This window comes from Geospiza fortis, unplaced genomic scaffold, assembly GCF_000277835.1.
Source record: "Geospiza fortis unplaced genomic scaffold, GeoFor_1.0 scaffold557, whole genome shotgun sequence".
Lineage (NCBI taxonomy): Eukaryota > Metazoa > Chordata > Aves > Passeriformes > Thraupidae > Geospiza > Geospiza fortis.
The window spans coordinates 120,149-129,710 of NW_005054526.1; positions in this window are offsets into that span (position 1 = coordinate 120,149).

Here is a 9,562-nt window from a genome sequence, read left to right on the forward strand (position 1 = left end):
TGATACATTCTGCTATCATTTCCTTGCCTAATGGGCCTTAATATAGGATTTTTTAAGATCTATGTGGAGTTCTTTCTTTTTCTCACCCATCAGTATAATTGTTTTAAATAGATGCTTGTTTAACTGGAAAAGCCTGGATAAAAAAGACAGGACAAATAAGGGTACGTCTACTTGATAAGTGTAGGTTTTACAATGGGGCTCTTTAGAATGCATGGACAGTTACTTGCTTAGCTTACACAAAGAATTAAATAGAAGAGTGGAGTATTTAAAATGATCCAGTGTCACCTGTCTGGTTACCTTCTCACATGGTCTTCATGGTTTTTCCTAATTGTAGTACTACTTAAAGTCATCAGACTAAAAAAGAATAAAAATCTTTTTTAGGCTGGGCAGTGTTAATAATCCCTCCTGGTAATCCAGACCTGGGTAAATTGCCTGAGACTGACAAGTGGCAACCTGGAGATTATTTGAAATGCAGTGAAAGCACTTAAAATTACAAACATGGTTGTTGAGTATTGTCCTTAGTGACAAATCTCTGCCAAATACAAATTGGATTGTGCACCCTTGTGCCCAGATATTCTTACCCTTCTGATATTTTTTCTGCTGATTTTACTGGTGAGGCTAAAGGAGAAGCATCCCAGTCTCTGAATTCTGTGTTAGATGATGAGGGCAAAGCTATAAAGCTATCAAATAAATGCCTTATTCTAGTCCACTTTCAAATGAGTTCAGGAAAAGGGTTTTTCATGGTAGCTATTGTTCGGTAACGGCGTGTGCTGTCTTTTCTCAGCGCTGAATGGGGAAGAAAGAGATCAAAAAGCCCTTGTCTGCACTGTCTCTTGTGGCGAGGCTGCATTATTTAAAAACTTAGGAGCGTGTTAAAGGCAAACTCAGGAAAAACCTGCATTTTCTGGATGTGCTTCTGCTGCTTGTTAAACTTAATTAAAAAATACAAGAGGATACACCTACCGGTAATTATTACTAATTTGTGCTCAAGTTCACACATGCATATCACTGGTACATTGATGAAGTAAAGCATTTCTTTTCTCAATCAGACTGTAAATTAACAATGCAATCCCTTCACATAAATAATCTTGCTTTCATCTTGCATTGATTTATGGATCAACTTCAGCTCCATTACATGCTGAGAACCTTTTATTCCAAGCTCATTTCATCATGGGTTTCTCTCTTTTGTTTTGTACCTGCTTGGCATAAATGTGTTGGGGTTCCCTTTTATATGTTATTCCTAATGAAAGTGATGCCAAATTTGAACCTTTATGTAGCAAAATGGATTATTTAATATTTTAATGGTCTAAATAAAGAATAATAAATTGAAAATAATTTTTTCATTTATTATATATGAAGATTATATCACCCATTTTTATGAGGTACTTGTGAACTGCTGTGGCTGGAATGCCCGCTTATACTTAACATTGCTTACTAGTTCTTAACACAATTCTTACTAGAAAGCTGCATTTCAAATGTGTTTTCCATTAGTCAGAGGAGTAAGTTAATGAGTAGGAATTTTGTGAGTTGCTGAGAAGATCCCTCAAATGCTGCATTATGGTCAAGAAGCTCTTGCTGTGCTTGAAAAAATGTCTTTTCGGAGTGGTTTGTTATGGGGAGCTGGCCAGTGAAACCAGGAATGTTTCAGCTTGCATTTTTATTTTTAATTTTGCTTAACTGAGGGAAAAGTGAGACCTAATTGAGCATGGATGGAGCAGATAGACTTGAATAAACAATTAGTTTTCTGAGGCTTCCAGTGTGATAGAATAAATGAAACCTTTATAGGTAGTCTAGGAGCTCATTGGTGAATGTGAATGGAAATAGATTTTATAAAGAACTAAACTGCTCTTGCTTCATTAGTGTTCATGGTATAACAAAAAAACCCACAACACACCACCTCTTTCCAGAGTGCGTATATTTTCCTCTGGATTATTTTTTTCCATGAGACAAATGAGGATGGTGCCAAGAGCTGATGAAGATGAATAGGCTTATTTTTTATGTATTTAATTTTTTTTCAATTGCAAGTGACTTTGAAGGCTAGTTTTACTAAATTTCCATCCTGCTAGTTAAAGAGCCGGGAAAAAGTCTTTCTTAAAAGTCTCTGTAAGAACCAAAGCATTGGAGAGGTTTGAAAAAGGTCTGGATATGGATGCCTTCACATGCACAGAGTATTAATACTTATTTCCATGAATTTGTCTGGATTTCTTGACCTGTAAAAAGGATTATTAAAATAATTAAGGGTGAAAATGCTGCCTGTAGTGTCTAAAATATCAAAGTTCTTTTCAGTTTGCTGTGTAGCTAATTCCTGCTTTCATTGAGAAATAAAGGAAATACTCAGTGTGGCTAGCTTAATATCTTTATCTAGAGCAGAGCAGAGTGCATAGCTAATGCTACTAATGGCTCTGCATATGATAATAAGAAAATGAATACAACCATAGAAAACTGAAGAACAAAAAGCTGCCAAAGAGGTGGCTTTATCCAAGGGAAGGTAAGAAAATAGTACCTTGTCGCAGTATTAATAACTTCTGTTTAAACTTGGTAGTTCTTACTGTTTAACTGAAAACTTTGTTGTCTTCTCTCTGATTTCTTAAAGTAGGTAAACCAGTGAAAACAAAACCACCCTCTGAAGTGTTTGCTTAGTGTTAGGAAGATGTGCTTTTTGCAACTGGCTGTTCCCTGCGCTGCCAAGCAGTTTCTCTGTGGGGATGCAGTGGGGGTCAGCGGCTGCTGCTCCTCAGTGTCCGTGGGCTCGCTGGAATAATCAGAACTGCTGTGTTGATGCCTGCTCCATAAACCTGCCGAGCCTTGTGTCTGAAATGGTGGCGGGGGTGATTGTGTGTGTGTGATTTTTCTTCTGCTGCAGGTTTCCAGCTCTTGTCCCTTTGCCCCAGCAAAGGTGTTTTCCCAGGCTGCAAGAGCCACCAGGTTTGTGGCTGGGTTTTTTCCTTGATTTCCCCCCAGATGGCTCCAGGAGTGCTTCTGCCAGCTTTCTCTTGCTGAGTCCTCGCTACTCTCTGGGTCTTTTACAACAGGCAGATGTGGCAGCAGTGACGGCAGATTTCAACACCACAAAATGCTTTTTCCTGACAAGATGGCCATCAGGACAGGGGCAGGAAGGGAGTATCCTTCCTGCTGCATAGCAGTGGCACACTCTGCTGCACATCTGGGCAGCTAAGGGTAGATTTGCTTTTTTTGTCTTCGTCAGATCCCTTTTAAAAACTGTGGAAACAAAGGTAAAATATGAGCATGTTTCCTGATGCCCAGGCAGTGCTTAGAGGAGCTGTACCACTGCAAAAAGTGGGATTTTCTTTTTCCAGATGGTACCTTTGCAGCAGAGCTGAGTGGGTTTGGCAGACCCCTGGGACGCTGCTCTCTGTTTTCATGGGGTTTTTTTTGTTAACTTTTCAAACAGACTTCCTCACAGAGTCTGCTGTGTTGGATCTGGTCCCTCTGTGTCCTTCCTAGTAGGACTGATTTGTTGATCTGCTGCAGCCTTATCCTGGCTAGCATTCTGTTTGTGATGCTTTGATTTCACTTTTTTTAGAGTGCTGACAGTTTTTCCTAGTTTGGAAATACTTTTTTTGTAAGAAGCAAAAGGCCTTAGCACATCATGTGCATTCCTGAGAAAATACCTGTATGACTGTCAGAATAAAATAAAAAAGACTTGACATTACCTGTAAGTAAAGTGCCCCGTGTGATTCCTTTTAACCATGGGTTGAATTATATTTTTTTTAGAACTGTGTTCTGGTTTCTGCTTCTGTTTTTAGGGACTTGTATGAGGTCTGCCAAACCTGTTATTTCTTTATCTCTTGGTGTTTGTTAAAGCTGGATGTGTATTCAAGGAGACTGAGGGCAGGCTGAATTATTGGAGGCAGTGCCTTCAATACAAATACTGTTGCTTCCTTTGTTTCCTGGAAAGGGAGCAGTCTATCTCTGAGTGTGTGTGTACAGATGCAGCACACAGGAGGCTTTCAAGAACTGAAGGACTCTGTCATATTGTAACAAAACTGTTCCATCTTAACAAGGGTAAAGTAATAATTGGCTCAGACAGCAGTGTGCATGCATATTTATAGGCCACATTTTGGCCTTGTAGAATACTGTAAAGGCTGTGCTTCATTTTCTGTGCAATCATGTGTAAATAGGTTTCTGAAAAAGGATTGGATGCAACCTGATTATTTTTTAACATAGCTATAGCTTCAAATTTGTCTGGAGTTGTATTTATTTGCTTTTAATTGACCTAGGCATCAGATTTGTTTTCAAGAAAAATACAGTTGTTTAAAATGCAGATTTGCATTTCTAGAATGAGTGGGAAATGGGTAGCAAGATAATGTGGTTATGTCTCTGTTGATCCTTAGCAGAATTCTTAAAATATTTCTTTACTACTTAGGATATAATATGTAAGATGCTATAGGAAGACATCATGACTTTTTTTGCTGCTGCTCTTTATGCAACATCATGTGTTCAACATAATGAACTGGACAATTTTGAATAGTGATGTTAGTTTTAAGGACTGTGTTTCTACATATATGTAGGATGTAAAATCAATAAATACAATGGTTAGAAGTGATGCTTTGTGAATTGCAGAGTTTTACTGTGGGTTTCTTTTTTACCTTGGTAAGGACATGTTTGCAGTGCCAGTTGCAGGTTGCATTCATGTGTAAATCAAATGTTGCTGTAATGATGAGCAAATTTCCCTGTAAATAAGACCTTTTCTGTCTATAATCCTTTTAAATCCACAGTAAGCCCAGGATCTTACTTTCTGTCCCTGCCATAGTTGACAGACTGGTGTCACTGTCCTAACAAGGAAACTGGAGGTCATAGGGGGAAGTGAAATAATCCAAGGCTTGAAGTCTAGACTAGAACACATAACAGATGCCACTAGGCTGTAGAAGTAGTGAGATCTTTCAGCCCAAGCTGAACAAGACCTTTCCCTTGGAGAGGCAATGCTGAATTTAAGATATGTGGGATAAATAGTGATCTTTCTTCTTGATCTATGGTGGTGGAAAAAATACCGGTTTGGTTTTGAGGAATTGTGGTAGGAAACGGGGCAAGAACTGGGATCTTTCCTTGTCCATTGAAATTCTTGTGGCCTGTTGAGTCTTCCTTTGTACCCATTCTTAACCTTCATTATCCATGGCTTCTTGGAAGCGGTGTTAGTTTTTGGAAAAGTTTCCTTTAATCTTTGTGCACAAAGTTATTTGTCGTCGTTTGTTCTGCAGAGGTTGCTCTGAGAGCTGCGAATATTCAGAATAGTTGCATAGTTCTGCAAACCCTACTCAAAACTAAGGTGGATTAATATTGCTTGTGGGTAAAGGGAATGTGGAGTATTTCAGCCATTAGCTGATTTAAAGGGAACAGTCTAGTTCAGTTGATGTATTTGATATAGGTTTGTGACAATTCATTGGCAGCCCTGGATTGGTCAGATTGCACCCACAAGCAGAATTCTTCAAAAGCTGATGCTGTTGTGACTAAAAGCAGTGGATTTCTGTGTACTGCAGACATGAGTTTCTGCAGGACATCCATGGAAATTTGGTTGCACCTCTGCTTGTGATGGTACTGTAAGACAGACTTCTCTGGTATATATACTACACCATTGTGGCATTTCCTCTTCAAGTCTAACATGGTTCTGCTGAATTCTTGTCAAGCATCTGGAGTAACTAAGCTGCACTATGCTCTTAATTGATAAAAGTGTATTTTTAAATGAATTCTAAGATGCTTTTGGAAAGTATGATCCTATCTGTTAATAAGATTATATTCAGTGTTGCTCTCTGTGTCAGTGCAGCTAATCAAAACTCATGTATCTGTGCCAAATGTAATTAGACTTAGAGAGAGTATTTAAATGATAAGAACATACCTCTCCCCTATGCCCAGCTGAAGTAAGTTTGTATAGCTTGCATAAAAAAAAAAAAAAACAGTGCCTTGCTGTGCTATTGAGTTCCAGCAACTGTGCTTAAAGTGCTTGCAAAGAAGCAAGACAGAGAGGCAGCATGCTGAGAGACTGATTTGTATCAAAGCAGACTGCTAGGAGCATAAAGGGTTAATCACTGTTGAACTTGTGGTGGGTCTTAGTATGCTTGCTTCTGGCATAGCCTAAGTTTGAAGATGCAAGAGACAGAAGGGATTTGTAAGGTTTGTGAAGCCATGCTCCTGTTAAGCATTTACCTTTACAATGAGAGTTTTTAGTGAATGACTGAATCTCTCTCTTCAACATCAGGGAAGCTTCTATGTGTTTATCTGCATAGGACTGGAGCCTGATACTTTCTCACTTCTTTATGTGATTTGGCATATTTCTTGATAATGTACTTATTGAAGTAATTTTCTTTGGGGACTTTGAGTTAATAATTTAAAAAACCCAAAACCTAAACAGTAAAACTACATTGGGTATCTTCTGCTCTTGATATACTACATGTTAGAGTGCGTCTCGTGTTTTGGATTGGTGCTTGTCTGGGGGAGATATAAAATGGGTGACAGTGCACAAGCCTTCTATGGAAACTTTAGGGCTGAATACGCATGTAGAGGATGACCTGAGGTAGGAAGAAGTTGTGCTGCATTCGGGAGGAAGAAATGGAATTGCATAATAGAACATCTTTATTCATGTTTTTAAGACTGAATACTTGACCAGTATTTTCCATTTTCTGTGGGAAGCAGAAATACTGCCTGTGAGCAATTGAGGGAGGTTGGGAGTGAAGTAGTTTGGACAGTGAAACCGTAGTGGGTGTTGAAAAAAGAAGTGGAGCTGATCAGACAAGTTCAGTTCTCATTTCAATTTAATTTTTTTTGGAAAAAGGCACTCCATGTTGCAACACATTTCAGCAGCCGAGAACTGCTTATTTTCCTTATCCTGGTTTATCAGTGTGATTGTATTCTCTTAGCTTCATTTACCTGGTACCGTGAATTTTCTGAAATGCATTTTCTTTCTGACTGCCTCACTCCTCATTATGTACTTGGCTCAAATTGTGCTCCTGAACACTGATGCAAGGTCTTATTTTGAATCAGTTGTCATGTCCTTAATTTTCAAAAGGACGTGTGGGCTGATGTACTTGATGTGACTATTTGATGATATAATTATAAAGCAGAGAATTCATTCTAGCTTTAGAATAAATACATGATGGTAGATAGGTGGATTTAATGCTACTGAGGTTTTAAAAAATATTAGTATAATCCTTTCTGAGTAGGTGAGCTGTTAAAAGCCCATAGTACGGTATGGGAATAATTTTCTTCAGAGGACTGTATCTGATTCTATTCACACAGAAAATTAATAGCTTGAAAATACAGAAAAAAAAATTTGAGAACAAATTGATTCCTGTATAACTGGAGGAGACTTTCACTCAAAATTCCATTCCTGTTTCTGCAGGATCTCTAAATCTATGTGTAGAAGTCTATGGTAAGGATATTTTGATATTCTCTTCTATGTAGTTTTTAAACCATTCTCCTGTAATAATACTCTGTTCCTTTTTTAAGGTTCACAGATGTGAGGGGAACAAGTAGGGTTTTGTGAAAGGTGTTAACTCCTAAATTTTATAGTGCTTTTGTAGAAATTCATCATATCTATGACATAAGCAGGCAGATTTTTCTATCAAATGTATGGAAAAATGTATTAGAAGAAGTAAATATTGTAGAACAGTACGTTTGTCATAGGTTGGTATTTGCTGTGTGTTTTCTGTCTTCAAAATACCTTTATTAAGAAGGTATTATTTAATGTTGGGGGAGGGAGGCTTTTAAATAAGTTAACTATCCATGCATTTTGAATATTAACAGCAGAGACTGGTGGCAAGATGTGCACTGATTAAAAATCCCTCTCTAAGCAGCCTGTAAGGCTAACTTACCACTTGTACTTTAAATACAGGGAGCTCAAATACATTTGTTTTCACAGTTTTCATTTTTCACTGTCCCCCTCTTTTTAGCTTAAAAAAACTGCTCTCTTTTATCCCAGTGCTCCTGAGGTCACTAACATTTCTTTTCAAAAGGTTTCAAAGGGTGTTGAGAGAAGGGTATGGCTGCAGCCTGAGTGCAATAATAGGACAGTGGGCAGAGCATGAGATAGCCAGATACTCAAGATGTAACAGGAATGTGTGTCTGTTGGAAGCTTCCTGCAAGGATATAGCTATGGTATTCCCTGCAACTTGCAAATTTGACTGATAAAAAAGGGGAACCAGTTTAACCTTGGTTATCCTGTTGTGTTTGCATGCCATGCAACACCAGCACATGACCACATAGCTAGTAAGTATGAAGTAAATACCAATAAAGTGATGATTGTGGATGAGCAAAAGTGAGTGCTGAGCAGAAGCAGCTTAATTAAAATTATTTAAAATCTCTCTGGTAGAATTTCAGCTGCCTTCTTAGATAGTTGCTTTAATGTTGTCCTGTGGACAGCAGTGTCTAGTCTTACAATCCGATATGATGCACAGCCTGAACTTACGTGGTGTTCAGGTGTCCAGGAGGTCTTTTAAATAAGTATTAAAAAGTTGGAATAGGTTTTGCTATTAGTTATTTGTTTGATTTTGTTGTAATCTTCTTACTGAATGATTGTAGTGTCTTTTTGACTGAGTTAACCACTTTGCAGGATTTGAATATGCAACATGTTAAGCATCTTCAGAACCAGTTTTGTGTTTCAAGGAAGTAGGATCTAATGTTTTCTGTTGGTTTCCTTGGATGCTTGGATTTACTTGAATGCTCGGCCTGTCAGGAAGGGAAGGCAGTTCTGTTGAGGGCAGAAAGCCTCATCTGCTACAAATGCTTTGCTTGAAATGAGGTCTGAATGGGGGCTATAAACCCCTCTAGTTCTGGTACATGTTTCTGTCTAGAGGCTGGCACAGGAAGGGAGCTTGCAAAATACTTTCTGCAGTCCATTTTCTCTGACATTTCCCAGTCATCCAGAGCTGTTATGTCAAGGCCGTTAAAGGGTATATCTTTGTCTACTCTTCTTGGTTTACTGCAATATCGGTTAGAATGTACAGACTCCTGTCAAATACACATTTTACATGCTCTTAGATTATTTTGGGCCTTTGGAAGCAAAAGTGAGTCTTTGGATAGCTTCCAGAAATGCTTTGTTGATATATATGTAATTGTTTCTGTGAAGCAAGAGTTTGCCATCAATATGAAAATACTAAATCCTGTACTTCCATATTGTTTCTTTGTAGTCTTATATCTTAAAAATGTCTTTTGGTATAATAAAATCACTCTGCAAGAAGAGGGTATCTTTGTGAGAGAATGCTGGCAGGGCATTGCTATTAAGACTATGAGCCTCTGGGGGCTAATATTTAAACTGTCTTAGCTCTCAAACATCATGCTTTCCTGAAGCTGGGATAGCCTCTTAATTATGAGTTGAAGATCTAGATGGTACTGTGCTGGTCTGTACTATAGCAGTGTCTTAAAGTTTCTTCTGAAACTCAGAAAGCTGTGAAAAGGGAGCACAGTTTAATTGGAAATAATGACTTCAGGTCAGACTGCCTGTTGTGGAATGCACAAGTCTGTTCATTGTGGGAGTGACTTGAACAATCATAAAGTTTGACTGTCGTGGTAAAAGGGGAAAAGATGAGAGAATGGAAGATGCAAAATTCTG